Source organism: Podarcis raffonei, chromosome 9 (assembly GCF_027172205.1).
Source record: "Podarcis raffonei isolate rPodRaf1 chromosome 9, rPodRaf1.pri, whole genome shotgun sequence".
NCBI classification, from domain to species: domain Eukaryota; kingdom Metazoa; phylum Chordata; class Lepidosauria; order Squamata; family Lacertidae; genus Podarcis; species Podarcis raffonei.
This window is the reverse complement of record NC_070610.1, coordinates 3443388-3469854: the sequence shown is the minus strand read 5'-3', so window position 1 is coordinate 3469854 and position 26467 is coordinate 3443388.

Sequence of the window (26467 nt, the reverse complement as noted above, 5' to 3'; positions counted from 1 at the left end):
AGTACCATTGGCTGGGGCTGAGCCAGGTTTGGATAAAGATGGGGGAGAAATAAGATTCAGTTTGCATTTAAAAGTGAACCTACCTTATTTGTACTTTCTGAAATAATAATATGCAAACCAAAACACAGCCACGCTTCAAAAATTGGACTTCTCTGAATTTTGCAATTTTTAAAAATTGCAAACTGGTGTTAAAATATCAAGAACTGTACTTCGGATTGGAAAAAGGAGAAAGTGAGAGAAATTGAAATGTTGCCCTTTCCTCATTCTGTAACAAGGCTGTTCTGGACGGAGTTTCGCTCCCCTTGAAGCACATAGCCTGGGAGTTATTCTGGGTCTGCCTCTGCTGCTGGAGGAGGCAGTCAAGACATGAGAATGCCTTTTACCTGCTTATTCTTCAGCTGAATCGTTTGTGGGGGGAGTTCTGACCTGACCACAGTCAGGCATCCTTTGGTAATATCCAGATTAGATTTTCCCTTAATATGTTCTACCTAATCCCCACCACCACACACACACACTTTTTTTTTTTTTTTAGTTTTCAATGTAACAGAATAAAGATTCAGCCAACATAACATATACAAACAATGGATAAGGAAAGCATGCATAGTATTGCACAATGAGATACATCTGTATGATGGGGTCTATGAATGTGCCAAATTTTACACTGGCCTAATAAAAAATACCACCGGAAAAACAATTTGTAAAGTGCTGAAATTTGGCGCATTTGGCAATTTTCACAAAGGGACATTGTATATTCTTTTCCAAATTTGGAGAAAACTACTGATGGGCTTAATTCAGGCTTGTTGAGAAAGGTCCACTTTCATTGGTTTGCGCATATTTAAAATTATGCCCACAGGGGAAGCCACCTAGTGGATACTATGTGCAATGCCTTTCCCTTTGACAGTGGGATAATATGACAGCGTGGGGCAATGGTTAGATGAGGAATGACCAACCTTTTATGGCCCATTTGGAAACCTGAGAAACTGTTGTGGGAAACTACATCTCACAACCACATGCGCCCCCACCCCCATCAACCACCAGCTTGTGCCATATTGCAGCTCTGTCCCCAACACACACACCCAACCCTAAGTGTGTTAAAAACTTGCTTTGTTATTTTTCATGACTAGTATCATCATTAATCGCAATGGTGCTAGGAAATACAGCTAAACACAGCACACCAAGCCACTAGCACCCCTGGCAGCACCACTCTCACCCCACCTGCGACAAAGGATATCCCCTGAGCCCCGCATATTTCCCACCTGTTAAGCCATCCTGCCAGCTACTGATGTGAGCAACAAACAGGTATGGTGCAACTCACAAGAGAATCCCTCTGGCAATGTAGGAAGACCACTGCTTTTTTTCTAGGGGTACTCAAAGGTACACAGTACCGGCACCTTTTTTCTAGAAGAAAAGCACTGAGGAAGACCATAATACAGTATAGGACCAGGATAATATGGGGCATATTTGCTGGATCCAAGTGCTTCATCCTCCCTATCTGGCTATGAGCTTAAAATGTGATGTCAAATTGTGCGTGCATGGAAAGTTAAGTTGTAAGCTAGCACATCTACAGCATTGCACAAAATCTGTGAGGACCGTGGGGTATATCTGAGGGACACAGGTGGCGCTGTTGTCTAAACCACTGAGCCTCTTGGGCTTGCTGATCAGAAGGTCAGTGGTTCGAATCCCCATGATGGGGTGAGCTCCTGTTGCTTTGTCCCAGCTTCTGCCAACCCAGCAGTTCGAAAGCACGCCAGTGCAAGTAGATAAATAGGTACCACTCCAGTGGGAAGGTAAATGGTGTTTCCATGCGCTCTGGTTTCCATCACAGTGTCCAGCTGCACCAGAAGCAGTTTAGTCATGCTGGCCACATGACCCGGAAAGCTGTTTGTGGACAAACGCTGGCTCCCTTGGCTTGAAAGCAGGATGAGCGCCACACCCCATAGTTGCCTTGGACTGGACTGAACCATCCAGGGGTCCTTTACCTTTTACCTTTTTATATCTGCTAAGGCAGATATAAACCTGGCTTCCAAGTTCCCCTTTTTTGCGGTGCTTCAGCCAACATTAAATTGGCAGGGTTTTTTTTAATCATTGAATTATGCATGCTGGACATCAGCCCCTTTCGGGAGGATACTACAATAATATCTCTTCAACCTTTATGTAAGATCCATAAATATTGGGATTCCTGTCATTTATGAATGTACAAGTTTTATACTGTTGGCGTGGATTAATTTTATACTGCTGATTAAAGTGAGCATTGTCCCTGAAATGTCACTTCAATCAATTTTTTAAAGAAACAAATTTGGAGGTTTCTCCTCTGGTAAAATAAAGTTTCGAGAAGCAGGACTGATACTGCCTTTGATAGAAACTTTCCACATTTAGAGGTGGGGTGTCCTGCACATGCATCATAAAGTTAAGAAAGCCTGTCTTTGTAATTTGTCTAAACTTTATACACTCTAATTGCATAATACAAAACATTGCATTGTTCTCAGAAGGGATGGGTTCATGGTTTGAGAATCAAACCAGTAATTCGTGAAATTTATATCAATGGGAAAATTGCCCAGAACGTATCATTAATATTGTTTTTTCTTTAAAAAAAAAATTTCATGACTGTAGGAGAGCTATTCTGGGTAGTAAATCAGTCTTTAGTAACTGATTTGTCTTGTCTCTACTGAGCCACCTCCCAAGTCCTCATACCTCAGGCCCAAGAAAAATGACCTTTAGATGATGTGACTGCTTCTAGATGAAATAAAGGTGAAAGATTAAGCATTTCCAGTTTTTGAAATTGGAAATGTTCATGTTCATGTTCTGAGAATTAAGTCAGTCCCTGGTAAAAATAATATCAACTGGAAAATTACCTAGAACATATAGAATACACACAACTTGTTTTACTTTCTTTAAAAATGTAAAGAATGTAAGAGTGCTACTCAGTTGGGTGAATAACGAACCAATCTCCTGTAATGAATTTGTCTTCTCACAGCTGAGCCAACTTCCTCGTATATCCATGCCAAGCAACACAAGAAAAAATATTTCTAGGATACGTGATCTACTTCTAGGAGAAAAGAATGTGAGAGTAGAAGTGACTCTTGAAACTAGTGCTTGTGGGTCAAGGAACACTGAGCCAAAGAGACTTCTGTCTCCATTTCATAAAATCATGGAACTGTAGATTTGAAAGGGACCCATGGTCATCTAGTCCAACCCCCTGCTATGCAGGAATCTCAGCTAAAGCGTCCATGGCAGATGGCCACCCAACCTCTGATAAAAACCTCAAATGAAAGATTTGTCCTTGGAGAAAGAGAATGTGGGCGTATTGCATTGCTCAGCCAACCAGGTCACTGAAATTAAGGTCATTTAACCCTCTGAGGAGAGATGTATAAAAGAGCGTGACACATCTTGGGAAGAATGGCAGAGAGACTTTCATCTGAAGAACAAGGGATGCAAAGGAACAAGGACTGAAAAAGAAAAAGTAAGTGCTGGCAAGTATGCAGTCTGTCAAACTTCAATTCTACTAAATTCCTGTTTTTATTTCTCATTATTACAGTGGGTGGGGCTTCTGTGTGGGGCTTGCAGATTGCCAAGGGTGAGATGTGCATTGCTTGCAGTCCCCTTTCTGTGAGGGCTGCCTGCATTTTCTCAGCCACGGGTGAAGCAGGTCATTATTTCCCCCTATATATATTCATGGCAGCCATTCATTCACAAGGACCCATTCGGAGACACAGTTTGGAAATATCTCCACTTGGGGGCCAAATGTGCTCTCTGCCCCTGAAGAATAAGCCTCTTCCTTTCTGTATCAGCTCATCTTTTCATCTGTTCCCATGTTGGGTTCTTGGTCACCCTAAAACGGGACATTATGGGAGGAAACGACTTCACGTTATGCAAAGAAATTTTAAGTGATCTGATGAAAATGTTAAGTAATAACTGCTTTTTAAACCTTTGCTCAATAATCTTGTGTTTAGGTTTCTGTCTGTCCTCCTTTCCCTTTGTTCAGCAATGCTGTATTTACCGATCCTTCAAATTTTGTGGTCTTTTTCTATTTCATTAATCAATTTGTTCTATTAGTATTGGTACATGTTACAATTAATGTCAAATTTAGATCCTGCCATGTCTGCTAAGTTTATGGTACCATGTCAGTTAAATTAAAGGGATATATTTTTAGTCTCTTTCAGTTTTTACTTCAGCTTTTGTTAAAAAATATATAGTTTTAGTAGCTTGTACATATTGTAGCTAAAAAGCATTCTAAGTCCAAACAGCCTTACATTTACTGATATAAGCATAACCTCCTATTTGACCTCCTATTTGATTGTCTTCAACAATATTGGAGAAAATCAAACCATAAATTCTGGGGGGGGGGTGTTATGGTAAAATCAAGCTGTAAGGTCTCTTACCACCATCCTCGCCTCCATAAAAACATCCAGCAATCTAAATGGCATAAACCCAATTTGTAAAGAATTTTTTTCTTGGTCAATATTAATCTGCTTAACTTGTATGGGTGATATCTGTGGGATCTTAGAACCACACTTTGCCTCGGCAACCGTGGAAGCCTCATAAGACACACAAATGCCTAAAGATCAGTTAATTGGTATGGGCTGGTGACATCCAGGAAGGGACAGTTAATGAGCACATTCTGTCTGGTAAATTCAGATATCATTAAAATTAATTGACTGTTTACAGTCCTATTGGTTTTGTTGACAGCCAAATCCCTGCCCAATGAAAGCCTCTTTTAAATGCAGTGGCTTATCAAATTAGCCCTTTTATCATGCCAGATAAAGGGGAATGCGGGGACCATTTCACCATCAAAAGTGGGACTATGTGGGGGGACCATGAAACACACCCTAATTTCTATCGTGGCTGAATAGTGATATGAACTCTCATCTTCCCAATCAAAGTCCAACACTACCAAAGTAGGTTGCTTTGGGGTATGTAGGAGACAAACCTTGAGCAAAGAATAAACTTCCATGGCTCATCTGACGTGCCTCAGTTTCCAGTCTTTACAGAGCACTCTTGCAGAAATCTAGGCCAGCCTTTGCTACTCACCTGAGGCACTGGGAGGTGCCCCTACCAGAAATATCTCTAGCCCTGCACTAGATAGCTGTTGCTGTTGGCTGCTACTGCATTCAATTCAGTGTGTTCCAGAACTGCCTGGAATTATAATTTCATTGTATTTATTTTAAACATATTCTGCTCTACAGTTAGCCCTAGCAGTGCGAGAAACAATAGACAAGTATGACCAGTTCCGTTTACCAGAACTGTTGACCTCTCTTATAACAGTCCATACATTTTTCCAAAAGTGAAAAGGTCTTTGTATTTCTTTGCTGCATAGCAAATGTTTGCCACTGGTCATGCCACTCCACCCCGGTTAAAAAAATTTTTTTTAAATAATGTGTAGCACCTTATCTGAGTATTATGGGAAAACGTTAATTTGCCTCCCTTTGATTTTTCTGGTTTAAACCCAACCCAATTTTGATCTTGATTTTGTTCACAGTGTCTTTGGCTGTTATCTACATTTTTCTCTGCCATCGTTTAAAAAAAAAAAATTGGGTGTGGGCTGCAACTTGCAGTGCAATACCATTACTGTATTAACATAGTGCGATGGGTGGTCCTGCTTTCATCTGCCAGAGAAAACTCTTTTGTGCTGAGTGGCAGTTTCCTGAAGTCATGTTAAAAAGACACCGGATCAGTTGCTTAGATAAGTAACATATCAGCAAATCATGAATATAGTTACTATTTGGGAAAAATCTTCTCTAGAAATGTAGACTTCTTATAAAAAGTGTCATTTTGCTTGCAGAATAAGCAGAATCGTGGTTTTTTAAGTTACACGGAATGCAAAGGAGACCAATACTGCAATCTTCCATGTACACACACTTCCCCAGGGGTCTTACTTCTGAGCAGACGTGGCCATGATTGTATTGTAACGCTTGGGCTTACAATACTTTTTAATGCGAAGGGGACTTATACATCTACCTTCAGAAGAAGAGAAGGGGTCCTTTAGAGGTGTATTTTGACAAAGCTGTGTCTCTTGAAGGCAGGACAGACTGACTGAGCACTAGCCACTATGGCTGGAAGTTCATTAATTAAGTACATTAATTGAGTGGGCAGAAATTCCCCCACCTAGGGAAAATTGTTTAGGTCTGCACAAATGATTTTATTAAAGGAAATTATAATTAGGCATTATGGACATTGAACTTTTTATTTTCACATCAGGAACTGAAATGAATGACTGTGAGATGCTTTAACTTAGAGGAAATGTGTCTGACAGAAAGTGGAGTAGACAGACGTTTGTATTGACCAATGGTTCCAATGGCATAAACCCAATGGAAAATTGGAAGTACCTCTTTTGGAAATTTTGTTAATGCTTAACCCCTTCAGCTTCCTTTGCTTCCCCTCCCCCCTTCTGTCTCCGTGTCTCTATTGTTTCTTTCTCTGTCTCTTTTGCTTTTTCATCTCGATTTTTTGTATTGTGTGTGATCCCCAACCCAGGCTTAAGGCCTGGTTAACATGCAGATGAAGGTGATGAAGGACCTTGTGTGAGAGGCAGGGAAAGGAAGAACTCCCAGGTGGGAGGAGAAAGGAAGGCTCTCAGGTGAGAGCTGAGAGGGCTCACCTTTCTCTGTGTGAGACAAACAAAGATCTACCTGTGACTTTATATCATTCTTCTTTTTTCTCTTTCTCTCTTGATTCTTTGTTTTTGTTTAGACTAGTTTGTTCTTTTATTCTAATGTATTACAAAAAGTCATATATATATATATATATATATATATAACCATAATACATTGTCCTAGGCACACAAACACACCCCAGCCAAGGAAGACACACGCCTGACAGTTAATTCTTTATTGACAAACGCCTGCCCTCACAGCAACTCCCGCGGTGCCCTGGACACACATGCAAGACTCTCCCAGCCTCTAGGCAGCTGCTCCCAGGTCTGTGCTCTGCAGAGCAGCTGCAGCATCAGTGGGACTGTGACCTCCCACCGCAGCAAGCATATTTACCTTTGTGATAAGAATTTTTAGGTCATATATATATATTCATAAATGTACCAAGCAAACACATATATAAATATATAAACCACATGTCTGAAAGCCATAGGAAAAGTCCTAAAGCCATTTTGACTCTTTCAGTCACCTCAAATATTTCTCTACAAGGTCGAAGGAAATGCAGAAACCTCCCCATTGTCTCTGTCCTCACAAATCCTGCCTTAAGGGCACATTTAAGGTGTGACTAGGGTGAGCCTGTGACCTGGCTCAGGAATTAAGTATTATCATTACAAAAGAATGGTCATTCTCCCCAGGTAATCCAGTCAAGTGACCATTAACAGGTAACCTGGCAGACAGGGTAAAAACAACGCACTCAGATTTCTGCTGTAGATTGCTTTTTCTGTGATGTATGTATGATGTTTCTGGGGATGTTATTGGACTCCAGGGCGGGCAATTTAAAATGTCTGTATAAGGGCGGGCACACCTTTGTTCTAGGTCCTCCTCCTCTCTCCTGCATGTTGCAACAGTTTGCTTCTCAATATTCTCTGGTTGGTCTCTGTTATTTTCTCCTACCGATAGAGAACCTACAGAAGGACTCTATATGGGCTCTTGGTACCCCATAAGGGAAAAGGAGCAGTTTTTTTTCTCATATCACCTTCATCTGATGGGGTGTGCGTGTGCAACCTGAGGCTTCTCTTCCATGGAAGCCATCACTGCTCTTCCCTCTCCAAGTCCCTCCTGGTTCTAGGACACAGGCTGGCAAAGATTCGACCGGCCTGTGCCTTCCTTGAACAGCCTCTTCCTCCAGCTGTGGCAGCTGTGGCCATTCCTCCCCTCCCCACATCCCAGCTCCTGCCTTGCGGGTGGCAGAAAACCCCATAATCGCTGCCCCATCTCCTGGGTCAAACCCCTCCGCCACACATTTGTCAAGGCCTCCACCAGGCCCTGACATCTGTTAAGGCTTGCAGGAACTGCTGCGAGGTTCTTTGAAGGAGGAATGGGGTGTAGGTATAATGAACACATCAATTAAATTATTGTTTCAGCCATGCAGGTTCTGATTATAGTCTCTGCGCAAAAATAAATAGGGAGAGGCAAGAACGATTCCCAAACAGCAGGTAGTTCTAGAGGATGATATGGAGAGTTGGCAGAAAGCATGGTGGCAACATTCGTGGTACAGCGTTGCTGAATGGCTGGTTTAATGGTAAGGCCTTGAATTCCTGTTCCAGTAAATATGCTACTTACTTTGAGTGCCCATTTAAGCCAGGAGCTCTAGTATTTATTGGATTGAAGCCACATGAGTGGTACAGTCATTCCCTTTTCAGACATGCCCTGAGTTATCGAACTTTAATCCTTCATATCTTGTTTGCTAGTCCAAAATGTTTTGCAGGCTGAAAGTGCCATCTATGCTCCTGAGCTTGAAGGGGCCATATTTCTCATGCTAATATAAATACTTCTTACTTCAAATATGAACAGCATTTGAAGACTCTGAAAGCATATTTTTGAGTGGAGCACTAAATAAAAATTGCAAGACCGTTGTCAAATCTAGGGCCGGCCCACCCAAGAGGCAAGGTGAGGCAACCAAACCACCTTAGGCGGCAGGATCAACAGGGGTAGCATATCTGGTCCCTGGCGAGTGCAATGACGTCTGTGGCACATTCCTAGGTAGTTGCATCTGCCACCTTCTGGATGGGGCAGCTGGTCTCCAACCACCCCTAGGAAGGAAATGACGGAGGCTGCCCCCTGGTGTCTCTTGGAGTCTTCACCTGACCAACGTGATTCAGACTGGACTCCTTCCCCTTCCCCAGTGCCTCATGGAAGGTTGATTTGATTCTCTGCCTTGTTCCCAACATAGATCTTCACTCACCTCTCCTTCTCTGGCAGCCCCCCTGCCGCCATTTTGTGGTTCACCTTGTGCCAAAATGCTTTGGGCCGGCCCCCTTCAAATCTAAATGTATGGGGCAGATAAAAGTTCTGCAGAGCACCATTGCCATTATCTTCCCATCTTTTGTGCCGCCTTTGTGGACTGCACTGTGGCTCACTGCCAATTTATTATCATTTCTAATTTAGCCTCCAAGACCCTGGGGATACTGTCATACAGTGAACTGCAACTCATAAATCAAATAGTTTTAAACTTATTGAAATAAATGGATCCCAAGGTTAAGCTAAAGATGGTGAAGCTGAGTTGACCAAAACCATGAGGATTTTCACAAAACATTTTAGTAGTCTAGGTCCCAAAATTCATAATGTTTGTCAAAAATTTCTCTCCACAATTTCAGTGTGTGGTGTGGATGGTGAAGTTTAAGGAATTTTTTAATATTTCTGAGCCTGCAACCTAAATAAGGGTGTGATTCTTCAGTAGTGTTTCCTTTATTGATTGTGGAAAGGGTTTCTGAAGGTAGCTGAACATTCCTTAAAGCTGCTAGAGCCTTAATAGGAAGGTATGAGTGAATGATGGCTGTTATGCCCAGTAGGGGAATTGGAAAATAATTGCCAAAAAGCCTTCTGAAAGCCAGAAAGGAGGAAAGAGGAGCAATAGGACGCATTTTCTTTTCTCAAATGCTATTAGCAACACTCATGTGATCAGAATTATAGCAGTTGAGAGCTTCCCAGGCATATTTCATTTCTGAAGAGTTACTTATGTATTCTGTTCCTGGCCTTATAAGGTAAGAATGGTTAATATATTATATGTAAATATGAATGTATGAATGATAATGTGTGTCTACAGTCATATAAATATGAATAAATAAAACAACTATATCTTCTTACTATAAATAAGTTAAAGTAAAACTGATATTTCATCAGATTAAAAAAAAGCTATGTTTAAAATTTGATATGCAGTTACTTGGCAGTATGTCCCTACTGAACTCAGTAAGGCTTACTTCTGAGTAAACACATATGGAACCAGGCTGCCCATGAGTTTCTTCAGGGATGTGTTCAAGAGTTTACAAAATGTTACTTTATCCTTTTAAGTGCTGCTAAATTTGCAAAGACAGAATAGGAGATATGCTGTTCTTTCATCATCTTTCCGTCATAATATGGGGGACTTGCAACACCAATAAGTAGCACAAAATAAAATAATGGAGCTTGCAGGTCTTTTAACACTTTAATAGTTGCTTCAGTTTAGTTCCAGTTTCTTTTATACTTCTGCAGGGGGAAAGTTGAAAGCCATCCCAGTTGATTGATTTTGCATCGCCGTTCTCAGAGTTTCAGAATCTCAGAATCGGAATTCAAGATAGCCTTAACATATTGGTTGTCAACCAGTGTGCCGTGGCGCCCTGGGGAGACTTGAGGAGCATTCAAGGGAGCCCCGGGGTCAGAGGCATCCTTTCATTAACTTGCAGCCCATATATTCCTACATTTATTGTTGTTGACCGCCCTGAGCCCGGCTTCGGCTGGGGAGGGCGGGATATAAATAAATTTTATTATTATTATTATTATTATTATTATTATTATTATTATTATTATTATCTCTCTCCCTTTCTCTCCAAGGAACGTTCAGAGGAGCCTGTGTCTTTACCTTGCAGTGGTCTTGCTTCCTAGAGTCCTCCTCTTCCTCACTGCCTCCCAGTCCCAGGTTCCGAGTCTCTCCCCTCCCCCTGCTCTCCATTTCTGGTGCTCTTACATAGAGGCTCCTTCCACAAGCTCAGAGTCAGGTAGAGCACAAGCATGTCCCGTAGAAGGGGAAAGTGTGCCTCTGCTGGTGTCCCTAACGAGAGATTGCCCTTGTCTGCTGTTAATGTGTAGGTAAGCCAGCAATTTTCAGTGTCTTCTTGCTTCTCAGAGGCTTTTTGCCTTTTTGAGCTGCTGCTGTTTGGCTGCTTTGGCTGGGTCAGGCCAGCTGATAGTGACTGCTGGGGGGAGGGAGTGTTAATGGTGCCCCTTTGGTCTGCTGCTTGAGGCGGCATAATGGAGAAAAAAAGCTTTTACTTGGGAGTAAATCTGCACCTCAGAGAGCCTGTGCTGGGTGTGAAGGGGTCACTGCTGTGGGAAGAGGGATGCAGGCTGAGATCTCTCCAATGAGGGAGGGAGAAGTGGCTTGTGTGTGCCATTTTGGGGGGAGATGGTTGTTTCCATCCCTGATCTGGTGCCTGCATTGCTTGGGTTCCTGTCAGCATGTGTGTTCCCACTTACACACACGCCAAAAACGGCATCGAAAAGGAGTGGGGTGGGACGGGGCAGGGCAGGGGTGAGGGGGAACGGGAGAATCCCCACTTGTGTGCATCCTGTAATGAAACCCCTAGGTTAAGTGGGTCCCCCAGTGGAGCCACAGAAAGAATGTGGTTGGTCAAGGGAGCCATGGACTCAAAAAGCTGGAAAACCACTGCCTTAACAGATTGGAGAGCTGTGCCCAAACTAACAAAATAAAATTTCAATAGGGACAAGTAAGTTTTTACACTTCGACAGGAAGAACCAGCTTTACAAATATAAGATGGGGAACCCCTGGCTTGCCAGTAGTACATGTGAGAAGAATCTAGGCATCTTAGTAAACCACAAGCTTAACATGACTCAACAGTGAGATGTAGCAGCAAAAAAAAGCTAATGTTATTCTAGCATCAACAGAAGTATAGTGTCCAGAACAAGGGAAGTCATGGTACCACTCTATTCTGCCTTGGTCAGACCCACCTGGAATACTGTGTCCAGTTCTGGGCACCACAACTGAAGAAGGATATTGACAAGCTGGAATGTGTGCAGAGGAGGGCAACCAAGATGATCAAGGATCTGGAAACCAAGCCTTATGAGAAACAGTTGAGGGAGTTCAGTATGTTTAGCCTGGAAAGGAGGAGACAGAGGAGATACTATGGTCATATTCAAGTACCTAAAGGGCTGTCACATGGAAAATGGAACAAGCTTGTTTTCTCCTCAAACCAGTGGATTCAAGCTACAAGAAAGACATTACCCATTAAGCATTGGGAAGAACTTTCTGACAGTAAGAGTTGTTTGACAGTGGAACAGATTCCCTCAGCAGGTTGTGGACTCTCCTCATGGGAGGTTTTGAAGCAGAAGTTGGTTGGCCATCTGTAATGGATGCTTTGAGATTCTTGCATTGCAGGGGGTTGGACTAGATGATCCTCGATGTCCCTTCCAACTCTTCAGTTCTGTGATTCTATGAACAATGGATCCCGTTCTGCATCTTTAAAAGTAGAGCAGGTGAGGCATATCAATTTTGGGGACAACTCCTGGTCCCTTCCAGCTCTACAATTCTATGAATTTATTTCATGATTCTTACTGCATCTGTCATGAATGCAATAGAGTTCTTTTGTGGCATGCATGGATGAATTCATGAACATTTCTGTGTTGCCCCCAAAGTGAAGTTCTGTGGGCGGCTTTCTCCTAGGTAGGAGTTTCTATGGAATATGGTCTCTGGATGGTTCAGCAGCAGCCGCAGCAAATAATGGAAACTGGGTGTGGGGAAATGCACCCCACGTTGGGGTGGGGAATTCTCTGCAGATGTTGTGGGTGGCAATCTTATGGCAGTGTCTAAGTTATGGAGTTTCTTCCCCACAGCGGTGTGTCTGCAACTTTCATTGTGTATTTTTTGTCCTATGCGGAAGATGCACCTCTTTATTGTGGCCTTGGACACTTGATATATTAGGACCCACCTATTCTTGACTGTAAAATTCTATAAGGTAGGCTCAAGCAGTACGTGGACCGAGAACTCCCAGAAGTGCAAGCTGGATTTAGAAGAGGCAGAGGAACCAGAGGCCAAATTGCAAACATGTGCTGGATTATGGAGAAAGCTACAGAGTTCCAGAAAGACATCTACTTCTGATGCAAAAGCCTTTGACTGTGTCGACCACAGCAAACTATGGCAAGTTCTTAAAGAAATGGGAGTGCCTGATCACCTCATCTGTCTCCTAAGAAATCTCTATGTGGGACAAGAAGCTACAGATAGAACTGGATATGGAACAACTGATTGGTTCGAAATTGGGAAAGGAGTACGACAAGGCTGTATATTGTCTCCCTCCTTATTTAACTTCTATGCAGAATTCATCATGCAAAAGGCTGGGCTTGATGAATCCCTAGCTGGAATTAAGATTGCCGGAAGAAATATAAACAGCTTCAGATATGCAGATGACACAACCTTGATGGCAGAAAGTGAGGAGGAATTAAAGAACCATTTAATGAGGGTGAAAGAGGACAGTGCAAAATATGGTTTGAAGCTCAACATCAAAAAAATCATGGCCACTGGTCCCATCACCTCCTGGCAAAAGAAGGGGAAGAAATGGAGGCAGTGAGAGATTTTACTTTCTTGGGCTCCATGATCACTGCAGATGGTGACAGCAGCCACGAAATTAAAAGACGCCTGCTTCTTGGGGGAAAATCAATGACAAACCTAGACAGCATCTTAAAAAGCAGAGACATCACCTTGCCAATGAAGGTCCGTATAGTTAAAGCTATGGTTTTCCCAGTAGTGATGTATGGAAGTGAGAGCTGGACCATAAAGAAGGCTGATCGCTGAAGAATTGATGCTTTTGAATTATGGTGCTGGAGGAGACTCTTGAGAGTCCCATGGACTGCATGAAGATCAAACCTATCCATTCTGAAGGAAATCATCCCTGAGTGCTCACTGGAAGGACAGATCCTGAAGCTGAGACTCCAATACACTGGCCACCTCCTGAGAAGAGAAGACTCCCTGGAAAAGACCCTGATGTTGGAAAAGATGGAGGGCACAAGGAGAAGGGGACGACAGAGGACGAGATGGTTGGACAGCGTTCTTGAAGCTACCAGCATGAGTTTGACCAAACTGCGGGAGGCAGTGGAAGACAGGAGTGCCTGGCATGCTCTGGTCCAGGGGGTCACGAAGAGTCGGACATGACTAAATGACTAAACAACAACAACAACATTCTTGACTGTAATTTGTTTGAATCTTATCTTCAAAGCCCAGATCACAGAGGTGCTTCAAAGTAAAGTAGTAAACTTTTATTGCAGCAGTTTAACAGTTCAAAAACTCAGTGGCAAAGTAAATGAAAATTCTAGGGACAGTGCTCTTACAAGGCAGAAGAGTAACACCAATAAATTTGGACCAAGAACAAAGACCAAGGTTCAAGAGTTCACGAGTAGTAGCAAGACTCCAGGAATGCATGGAAGACACCGAGTTGTTCCAACAAGTTTCTCCACCTACTCATCAAACTTTAAAGCAGAGCTGGGGATTGCTCAATTACCCATGAGAGCCCCCCTCTCTGCGGGAATTCCTGGCCTGAAGACAGGCACTTCTCTTGGGGTGGGGTTCTCTCTTCTCTTCAGGGATCTCTTAAGGAACCTCCTCCCTCTGGAAGACATCACCAGGTGCACCTCCTCTTCCTCCTCTGTCACAGCCTCTGGGCGCTGCTCACTCCCCATAGGCTGGGAGGGGTAGCCTCTGGGTCTCCCATCTCATCAGGGAGAGGACTCCCCCCTCCGAGTCCTCAAGTGATCCTCACTCTTTGCCCGAATCAGAGAAGAAAGAGGGAACCACAGCCTCTATGGTGAAGGAAATCAAATAAATCATCAGCCACATTTTTAAAAAAACACTTTAAAAACATTTTAGTTATTTTTATGGTACATATGTAAATTGCCTTGAGAGGCATGTAGAAGGTAGTTGAATGAGACTTACTTCCAGGTGTCTGTGTTTAGGGTTGTGGTCTAAGTTCCGATCTACACATTGGTCTAGGTCAGGAGTTTCAGATCAGGGCAGTTGCAGACATTGGGACTCACAAAGACTGAGTTTCTCAATGAACCCATTGAATATTGAATTTAGCATTCTGTATGTCTGGTTCAGAGTCAACAATGTTCTGTGTTGTACACAACACACAGTACATACTCAGTTAAATTCAACAGTTTATTGTCTTTTTTCCTAGTCAGACTCCTAGGGACTTAACTGTTCTTGATAGCAAACAGTTCTCTGTCCCTTTTCTTGAATTAGGAACCAAAGGAAACTCAGTTAGGATATATTATCTATCTCTACATATGCTTACAGGAAATTAAATCACAAGCTGCACAATTAGATATAATAAAGTTATGGGCATGTAATGCTAGGGTAGCCTGCAATAAATCTTTAAACAAGATAAAGTCATTTATCATGTGTGCTGGCCTTCTTCCACAACATAAGCAAAAATTCTTCAGGCACACAACAGCAAGTTCTGTGCTCTGCTTTATTTGTTCACTTTACAGCAGAAAACTTTCTGGTTTTAGTGTCTTGCTTCTTTTGCTCCATATTTGCATGTTTACATTGCTTGACATGCACACTTCTTCTTTTAAGTACTGCATCATATAATTCAGTGACTCTCTGGTGGCTGGCCTGTGAGGCAAATTATTAGGACATATTTACACTACAAAATTTAAGTTGAGTTGGATCAAGACTTAGTTATGCTTAGAGCAGACCTGTTGAAATCAGCAGGGCGTAAGTCTATCATGGCTAGCGTACCAATGGAATGTCTATTAAGTAGGACTAAGTCCAATTTATTGTCCCTCATAAATACCAATGAGTTTAGACCGGCTTGCATTTTTCCAAATATAATAAAATCAGTATGGTTAAGTCCAGTCAAAGGCGACTATGGGATTGCGGCACTCATCTCGCTTTCAGGCCTAGGGAGTTGACATTTGTCCACAGACAGTTTTCCGGGTCATGTGGCCAGCATGACTAAAACACTTCTGGTGCACGGAGGACCATGACGAGTGCCAGAGCTCACGGAAACGCCATTTACCTTTCCACAGCAGCAGTACCTATTTTTCTACATGCACTGGCATGTTTTTTAATTGCTAGGTTGGCAGGAGCTGGGACAGAGCAACGGGAGCTCACTCCATTGCAGGGATTCAGACCACCAACCTTCCAATCAGCAAGCCCAAGAGGCTCAGTGGTTTAGACCACAGCGCCACCCACATCCCTATAAAATCAGTAGTGGATGATGCCCGGTGGGAGCCCAACAGTAGGTGGCGCTTGAGCCAATGGCAGGCAGAGCCAGCTAATTCTCGTTTTGCCCTCATCTTTCTTGCTACTGCATTCTATAAAGGAAAAGCCAAGACTAAGGAGGGATAGCTGATGGGCAGTGCCCCACTTGCCCTAACCCAGGCTTCCTCAAATTCGGCCCTCTGGATGTTTTTGGCCTACAACTCCCATGATCCCTAGCTAGCAGGACCAGTGGTCAGGGATGATGGGAACTGTAGTCTCAAAACATCTGGGGGGCTGAGTTTGAGGAAGCCTGCCCTAATGGATCAGCTTCACTGCATTAAGGTCAAAGTGGATCTTTTTTGTTTTCATTTGTGCTGTTGGACCACTTGCTCTTTTGTTACTGTGTATCCTGAATCCTAAATGCTCTCCATTTGGAGATCTGCTCTGACTGGGGATATGGCAAACTCAGGAGCTTCTGTGCCTTCAGGCTTAGCCATCTGCTTGTGCAACAAGGCTGTGAGACAAGACCGAAGGGGAGACCAAGGAAAGAAACCCAGTACACGTCCCAGGTGTTTCCTCCAGAAAGAAACAGTGACAGCAATTACCAGTTAAAAGGAGCTAGAAAAGGAGAGTTAGACCAGAACCTGCTTCACAGTTTATCCAAATCCTTCAGAGGGACGGGGATACGGAACATGATGGTGTCTCAGCATGCATTCCTTTTTCTAAAGATTACCAGCGGGAGGAGAAGATGTGGGTAATGGCGCTCAAGAGTCTTACTAAAAGCCATTTTTCAAAGAGTTGTTCTGGAGGGAATAAAAACACGTTATGCTTGAATGAAGATGTCACAAACAGCACTAGAGAAGTCTTCTGTGGTGGATTTCCCCAGGATTTCTCTGCATCATGAAAACAAAAGCATTTTTGACAGCAGCTTTTCTTTTTCCTCACCATTTCTATTTTCTGTAAAAAAATAATTAAGGAAGAAATAGTAGAAAGAAGAGAGAAGGGAGTATTATATATTAAGATTTGCTTTGTAGCCAAGAATAAGGTTGATATGTTCTGCCAAGCTAGGAAAACCAACATCAGTCTTGGCACATTTAGGATGCAACTCTAAGATTGCTTCAGGTCACAAGTGGGAATCAGGGTTTTTAATTTTCTCTCGCGCTAAGCAAAGAACATGCAAGCAGAAAGCTAGCAGAGCAAGAAGTAGCTTAAAGGAAAATCTTTCTCCTTGAAGTGTGAGCTGTTTTGTTTCGCCTTTCGAACTTGCAAGAAACCCTGTGAGCTGCAGGCACAGTCCACAGTACCTTTCATGTTTCCTACTTCATTCTGCTGTACATGCAGAACAGGGCCAGTGAAGGGGGCAGCAGGCACAAATGTCACCCCCCCAACATAAATTTAGAGTAACACCTGAGCAGTCCTGCTTGAGCTTTACTTGCACATGGCTGTTTTCAATAAGGGTAATAAGCAACCAGGTTCTCATTTGATAATTCCTCCTCCCACCTTGCAAATCATTCAGTAGACATCATCTTTCGATATTTCACAGTCCCATCAAATAACTAATCATGTGGCCCCACCCACACTATTTAAAAAAAATCCATACACCCAACAAAGGGAAAAGCAAACAAAGTGTGCATTGGTGCCAAGCTTGCTTGCTCTTTCCCTCTTTCTCTCCTTCCTTCTTTCTCTCCTCTCTTTCCTTCCTTCCTTCCTTCCTTCCTCCCGCACTGGTGCTGGAATTAGAGTGGTGCGGCTGCTACACACCTGCACAGGGCGCCAAGCTAAGGGAGCAGCCCGAGGCCTACCTATGGACGACGAGGCACCTCATGGTCAGAGGTGGTGCAGCTGTTCTGGTCACTGCTTCTTCTTCTTCCTCCTCCTCCTCCTCCTCTCTCAGGGTCTCTGCTACAGCCAGGAGACTTGTTTTCCTGGACCAGGCTCAGGTACCACTTGAGGGAGCTGCAGCCACCAGGGAGGTCCCAATCCTGTCAGTGCTTCCAGAGGTGAAGGGATGGCATGGGCAGCAGCGGAGCAAGCCGATTGGGTGCCCTGTGCCCAGGGGCAGGGCCAGCCACCTGTGGGGCAGACGAGCCGGGGAAGGACACTCCATGGGGCCTCCGAGGCGTCTGCCTGCCTCCTCCCACTCAGCCACCCTACAGCTGAGGGTGAGGCAGCGGGCGGAGAGACACATGGCTTGGGCGCGCTGCAGGCCCCAGAGTGAGTGCTGCCTGGCATTTTGTCACCCCCCTCAGTGGTGACACCTGGGGCAACCCGCCCCCCACAGCACCCCCTTCCTCCTCCACTGAGCATTGGAGGCAAGTGCCGGGCCCCCACTGCAGAGGATTTGTGAGGTGCAGCCAGGAGGGCCTTTCCCTGACCCCAGTTTGTGTGCCCTGGGCACATCAGGGCTGGAGGGGCCCCTTGGAATCTCCTTGTGTGCTGGACTGGGTAGGCAGCTCTCCTCCGTGCCACTACAGTACCACCTCCAAGTAGACAACTTTGTACTTCTCCAGCCCCACTGGAGCCACTGCAACGTGTGTGTGTGTGTGTGTGTGTGTGAGTGCGCGCACCCACCCACCCCAAATTTTTCCTCACTCAGGATACCATATTAGCAAAGTTCCCCCTTGCTTCCTTCCATATGTGTGAATGGGTTTGGCTTTCTTTAATTCTGACCAATGAAGGGAGATCCATGAAAAAAGTTAGGAGGGGGGAAATTGCATACTGACCGTGGCTGACTGATCATCTTGATAGGAAGCAAGAGAAGGTTGTACACATGCTATTAAAGTAAAGGACCAACACTTAGGGATCCATTCAGGAGTTGCTTCATATTTCCTGTTTACTGTTTACTTTCCTACAGCCAGGCAGAACATGTGTCTTAATCCTTAGCTCAGTTGTGTCTAATTAGATACCAGGAAAGAGGTAGTAATTATTTTATGGAATTTCATCACAGGAACAAACTGATCAATATAAACTTTGGATAGCCAGATCCTTTCAGTGCAATCTTCTGGCAGGGTAAGAACAAAGAGTCCTATGGTAATTTGGGGCTGTGATAACTGTCATGATTCAAAAGGCTGTTTGAGGTCAGAGCTAGGCAGCAGATGCAGCTGGTGATCTCTGCCCAAGTTTCTGCTTGTCACTGTCAGGTCTGTTTTGGTTTGACTTTTCAGCCTAAAAACAGATTTCAGGCTGACATTATTATTATTATTATTATTATTATTATTATTATTATTATTAATAATAATAATAATTTTATTTATTAGCTACTTTTGGGGGGTAAAGGTGAAACTCAAAGCAACTTAAAAAGAGAGATAATTAGAATAAAAGATAAACAATCTAAACTTGCACACATCCTAAAATACTCCCCCAGTCTCTCTTCTGACAAAGGCCATCATACAGGATGCCCAAGCATAGCTGTCAACTTACAGATTTGAAAATAAGAGACCAGCAGCCTCGAAAATAAGGGATCAGCAGCCAAAATAAGGGATTTTCCGGGCACAGGTATGTTCACCTTCTGAGCTCCTCCAAGCCAAAGGCAGAAAGCCCAGCCAGCAGCCAAACAAAGCCTCAAGCGGTGGTTCCCACAGCGCAGCAACCTGGCAAAGGGGATGCAGCAAGGAAAACCACCGCTGGGAAGCACTGAGCAAAGGCGAGTCCCCAGGCAACGCAGCCGATTTGATCGGCACAAGGCATGCAAGCTCCACCCCACCCCCCAGTCGTTCTTAGACTCCTTATTGGGTGAGCAACGCAGCCAAGCAGCACAGTTGGAGCCTCCCTCCTCCCTGGCCGGCAGGGAGGGAGGGAGAGGAGCTGCTTCCTTTGAAACCCAGGAAATTTAAGGGACATCATCAATAAGGGACAGCAGCGGGACACGGAGCTGGGATAAGGGAGTTTCCCGCCAAATAAGGGACTGTTGACAGCTATGTGCCGAAGGCCGTTTCAGTACAAAAATTGGGCCTAGGAACTATGGAGCTAGAACACCGGTTTCATCCAGGAAAGCATTACTTGGTACTTAAAGCAGCTAGCAAGATCTCACCCCTTTCCCCCTCCTCAGGCAGGTAGGGCCTCTCAACCGCAGAATAGTCAGAAGTAAAACTTATATAGTACACAACGTTCTTACTTAACCCGTGTGACTTTCCAACTATTTCCCTCCAGTTGGAGGGGATGAGTCTCCCCACTCCACCCCACCTGGCTAGAGGCGACGTCCTTTTAGGGGCAGGAGAGCAATGGGTCAGGGGCTCAGCAGAGACTTCCCTTGCTCTCTGTGCAGAAACCAAACCCATGGCTTTGAGGGGGCCTCTCTGGAAACCTAATGAGGAACCAAGATACTTTGGCATGTTAACGCTGTAAGCCCTGCCATCTGATGCTCAGGATGTAGATGTGTGTAAATTAAACCAACGATCATAAGTCACCACAGTCTCCAGTGGCCTTGATTTCAAGGAAACTGAAGGCTGGGTCAGTGCTGGCACCCCTGAAGTCTCTCACCGCTCAGAGATTCACATAACAATATCTCATGTACCTACTGACTCCTTCCCCTTCTCAGTTTATTTGACTTTGTGGCCTGTCAAATCACATCCGGGACACTTGACTTTGCTTGAGGTTTTCTAGTTAACTGGAAAATATACATGCAAATGAATCAGAGAAGAATGCAGTCAGAAAAGAGAGTTGTTAAATGTGATAACACAATCAAGTGCAGCAATATTTTAAGGTGGGCATAAAAGTGAATAATAATTAATTAATAGGCTCCCACTGTTTTCAGTAGATGGACATTTTGGATCAGTTGTGGGAAACCTGTGTCCTCCACCTACATACAACTCCAGCCATTCCTGACTCAGGGGAACCAGCTTGAATAGTGTGGTGCGCACACACCATTTGAATGGCAATGCCCAGCAACTTTTGGGTGCTGCCCCCTCAAATATATTATTGGGGAGGGCGAAGGGGCCTCAGCCCCCAGAAGTTGGCTCCTATGACCGGACCTGATGGGAACTGCAGTTCAACAATGCCTAGAGGGCCATAGGCTGGCCCCATCATAAATGATAAATCATAAATGTTTGATCTCATCTAGGCCAAGATGGAGAGGTATATTAGTTTACAGGGCGGGTGCCTACTTTGCGCATCATGCACCAGCAGGCCATGGCTTAGCACAAAGGTGTAGCCCCCAAGAGCAGAGATCACATCTGCTTGACTCCCCCCCAGCTCTTTTGCTGCCACACTGTTCTGAGCTAGGCTATGGTTTGGCTCGTGGTCCAGCTATTCTAGGCAGAATGAGCTGTAACCTATAGGGCAAGGTGTGGTTACAGAGTGTGATTAGTCCGGCGAGAACTAAACCATGAGCTTTGATTTCACACAATGCACTAGATCAAAGCATGGCTTCGTTCGGTGTGACACAGCAGCAAAATACCCTGTGAGTAGCGCAGGTGTTGTAACCTGCTCTCCAGGCGCCCACATGACCATGTGCTCATGCCAAGGGATAGTATGTGTCTGGATGGCTACAGAATGCATTTCCCTTCACAGTAACTGAATCTGGCTGCAGTTTTTTCTATGTTGAACTCTCCATGCAATTGCAAGCAGGTAACCACCCTCCAGTTCATGCTGGTTCACTTCCATGTGCAAATTTTAGTGTTGTTAGCGGGTAGCCAGTGTGGTGTAGTGGTTAAGAGCGGTAGTCACGTAATCTGGGTAACCGGGTTCGCGTCTCCGCTCCTCCACATGCAGCTGCTGGGTGACCTTGGGCCAGTCATACTTCTTTGAAGTCTCTCAGCCCCACTCACCTCACAGAGTGCTTGTTGTGGGGGAGGAAGGGAAAGGAGAATGTTAGCCGCTTTGAGACTCCTTAAAGGGAGTGAAAGGCGGGATATCAAATCCAAACTCTTCTTCTTCTTCTTCTAGCCTAGGGGCCCCAGGCCTGTTACCCTGAATCCCGGATCTCCTGCCTCCTCCCCCCATTTTATTTTTGATATCTATTTTTACTTCGTGTGCAAAGTGGCTGAGCAAAGTATTCCCCCAGCCACAGGTCATTTTAATTTTCCCAGAAGCAAATGTCTTTCATGGGCCTGTGCTTTGCATTTTTTAAAATACCTGGTGGCAGTGGCATTGCTAATGATGGAAAGCAAGAGATGAAATCCATCTCTTGCTTTCAGTCACGCTCTGTTCTTTCTGAAAGAAAGAAAGAAATCAAAGCCTTGCTTCATGTATAACTGAGGTCTGATTTGAGGTGGAAGAATCAGGTGTACAAGTGGTGTACCCAGCTCCCCAGTAACATTTTTGCAAGCAATTTGCCCAATATTTTTGTATATTGCTTTACTAGGATATGCATTTTTTTAGGAATATTTTACCTCAATATATGCGTTTTTGAAAACATTTTTTTGATTGAAGAACTGTATCATAAACTTTGGATAAGTGCATATTTTGAAGTGTGGCTGTGTTCCAGTTTTCATATTGTTTTGGGAAGTGCAGATTAAGTTGATTTGCATTAACGTGAAGTGAACCAAATTCCTCCTGCATCCCTAGCTGGAAATAGCTTGAGATGTGCCAAGGCAATTTCTCTGGCCTTTGGTGCTATGCTGAAAAGAGGAAGCTACGTAATAAAATATTCCTCCTTGCGATTCTGTGGTTGGTGTGGGGAGAAAATAGGTAGGCAGGTCGTCACATACGGTTGGAGGAATCCAGTGAGGTAATGCAGTATTTAGACATCAGAACTGTAGGATGAAATCACCCGAGTGTGCAATACTTCAAAAACATCTATGTTACTCAGAAGACAGGAATAATGAAATCAGCAACCACAAGTATGGAAGAGGTTAATAATTAACTGATTTTAACCACGCTTCCATGAAATGCAAAATACATTGCTAAACTTTACCACTGATATATTCCCCAAACAAACATTTAGATTTCCTTTTCCGCAATCTTGCTAGAGAAGCTGTTTGAAGCAACTGTAATAACTAATGAAATTAATATTTAAGGCTGCTATTCTAGGCACACTTAAGGAGTAGGTAGCACTCACTGGGCCTCACTTCAGAATAGTCATTCATAGTATTGCTCTACATGACTGCAAAGTCATTTTATGATTTTAAGGAGACCAATGTGATGAAATTGAGGAGACGACATAATCTGCTCTTTGCAATGTTTTGTGTAAAATTTCCAGAATAGATTGGACTTTTGCCTATTAATTGGCCAGCATAACCTTCAACATTTCTATGATGAAAAACATGGATGTTCTATTCCATAATAATATTACTTTAATTTTACTATTTATACCCCACCCATCTGACTAGGTTGCCCCAGCCACTCTGGGCGGTTTCCAACATATATAAAAGGATAATAAAACATTAAACATTAAAAAACTTCCTTATACAGGGCTGCCCTCAGATGGCTCCAGGGGTCACATAACTCCATACCCTCCAACTTTTCTCTGGTGAAAATAGGGATGTCCTAAGGAAAAGCAGGGGGGATGTGGGTGGCGCTATGGTCTAAACCACAGAGCCTAGGGCTTGCCGATCAGAAGGTCGGCGGTTCGAATCCCCGCAATGGGGTGAGCTCCTGTTGCTCAGTCCCAGCTCCTGCCAACCTAGCAGTTCGAAAGCATGTCAAAGTGCAAGTAGATAAATTGTGGGTAGATATACATCTGGGTGTGCATGTCCAGTGCTATTTTTATAGGAAAGTGGGTGCTGGAACTCACCCTGAACACCTCTCTTTTTCTCTTATCATACAATGGCACCCATCTGAGAGGTGCCAGAACTGTGTATCCTTATTCATTTGGCTCTCTCAGTGGCATTCAGACTCATCACCCAAAGTCTTCCCTCCGGCGGGAAGGTAAATGGCGTTTCCGTGCACTGCTCTGGTTTGCCAGAAGCAGCTTAGTCATGCTGGCCACGTGACCCGGAAAACTGTCTGTGGACAAACGCCAGCTCCCTTGGCCAGTAAAGCGAGATGAGCCTCGCAACCCCAGAGTCGTCTGCGACTGGACCTAACGGTCAGGGGTACCTTTACCTTTAAGGAAAAGCAGGGCATTCCAGGATCAAATCAGAAACTGGGACGGCTTCTGTAAATCCTGGACTGTCCCTAGAAAATAGGGGCACTTGGAGGATCTGGGCCAGTGATTTGCAACTGCCTAGATGTGGCAATGAAATCAGCACATGACAACTTTGAAGGAAGACTGCTCTTGGAGAAGGTGGCCAGAACCTCCACTGGCCTTGGTGAGGGAGGATGACAAATTCACCAGGTCCATCTTGAGAGTATTTTAGTCGTTCAGTTGTGTCCGACTCTTCGTGATCCCATGCACCAGAGCACGCCAGGCACTCCTGTCTTCATGAGTATTCTAACTGCCGTCAAATCAGCTGACTGGTATCACAGCTGATAGCAGCAACAGCCCTGCCCTGCCCGCCTGACACAGACAATCCGACCTGGGGCACGGAGTTGCTCATTGTCCCCGCCTCCCACGGAGGCCACAAAAGCCAGAGCAGGCAAGCATCAGCTGAAGGAGTCTCTTCCTTTGCTCCAGGGTGGATCCAGATGCAGAACCCCATCTCTGCTGAGAATGTAAAAAAAAACAAACCCCAACTTTATTCAAACCTGCTTGCAAGTCACCTTTGTAAACCACTTTGAAAACTTTGGTTGGAAAAAGGTATGCAAGTATTCCAATAAATAAATGTGCATAGCCATTGTGGGTAGATATACATCTGGGTGTGCATGTCCAGTGCTATTTTTATAGGAAAAGGGGTGTGGAACTCACCCTGAACGCCTCTCTTGTTCTCTTATAATACAATGGCACCCACCTGAGAGGTGCCAGAACTGTGTGTCCTTATTCGTTTGGATCTCTTAGGGGCATTCAGACTCATTACCCATAGTTTCCTATCAGGATGGGAACTGGAGGCACTGCTTTGTAAGATAACTACCATAGGGCAGAGGAATTCAGCGTCATATTGGAACCCTGCCAATAATCAAGATAGGAACAGGACCGCTACAAAGCAGTACCTCCAGTTCCCATCTTGATTATCGGCAGGGTTCCAATATGACGCTGCATTCCTCTGCCCTATGGCAGTTATCTTATGATGTTCCACAGCATTCTGGCTTGACTCCCGTGCTATTTCACATCTCCATGAAGCCCCTCAGTGAGGTCATCCAACAATTTGGAGGAAAGAGCCATCAGTATTCTGCAGAAACACACCACTATTTCTTTCTCTCTCTCTTTTAGTTTCCCTTAAAAAAAACCTCAAACTCAGGCAAAGCTCTGGAAGTGCTGAATCATTGTCTGCATTAGGGAACTGACAGGGTGGAGAGCAATAATCTGAATTTCAGTCCATACAAGATAGAGTTGCTGTAGGCTGGTGGTTTGTCCAGAGTGGGAAGTGCTGTTCAGCCTGTTCTGGGCAGGATTGCATTCCACCTGGAAGATCAGCTTCTGCATCCAGTGCGCTCCCAAGTGGTGCACACATGACATTAGCCACAATCCATATCTATGGCTCTATGCTGCATCTATCTTGTACTGATTTTTGATGTATTTCCCCCATCTCCTAATTGAGAATAGAACCAAGCTGTGTTTTAAGGCAGTCATGTGTTGTTGTTGTTCTAAAAAGGGTTTAGGTTAAGTCCAGTCAAAGGCGACTGTGGGGTTGCGGCGCTCATCTTGCTTTTCAGGCTGAGGGAGCCGGTGTTTCTCCACAGACAGCTTTATGGGTCATGTGGCCAGCAGGACTAAACCGCTTCTGGCGAACCAGAGCAGCGCACAGAAATGCCGTTTACCTTCCTGCCGGAGCGGTACCTATTTGTCTGCTACACTGGCCTGCTTTCGAACTGCTAGGTTGGCAGGAGCTGGGACAAAGCAACGGGAGCTCACCCTGTTGCAGGGATTCAAACCACTGACCTTCTGATTCGCAAGCCCAAGAGGCTCAGTGGTTTAGACCACAGCACCACCTGCCTTTTAAGGCAGTAATGTGAACACAGACTCTGTAACCACAAATCGCTTCTATGTTACTGTTTTTAAAAATTATTGGTTACATCTGAATCTCCTTTCCTGCTGCCTGCAATGTCAAGTGATATGGCTTGCATATGCAAAAGAGCCATGACACATACAACACCTTGGATGAAATGCTCATATTGCCTGAAACTGAATGTTTTCTTGTTAGGCCAGTTCACACCTCCCAATGGCACTTATCAAGTGCTGAGAAATTAAGATATCTGCGTGCAGGTGTAAACTAGCACATGATCTCTCAAGACATAACTGTGCTTGGTCCTTGAGAATTGCCAGGTCACAGTGGAATTCAGTTATATAATTTTAGAATCCAAAAACTGTATCCCAGGGATTGTTGTTGTTTTTGTTGTTTAGTCGTTAAGTTGTGTCTGACTCTTCGTGACCCCCTGGACCAGAGCACGCCAGGCACTCCTGTCTTCCACTGCCTCCCGCAGTTTGGTCAGACTCACGTTTGTAGCTTCGAGAACACTGTCCAACCATCTCGTCCTCTGTCACCCCCTTCTCCTTGTGCCCTCCATCTTTCCTAACATCAGGGTCTTTTCCAGGGAGTCTTCTCTTCTCATGAGGTGGCCAAAGTCTTGGAGCCTCAGCTTCAGGATCTGCCCTTCCAGTGAGCACTCAGGGCTGATTTCCTTAAGAATGGATAGGTTTGATCTTCTTGCAGTC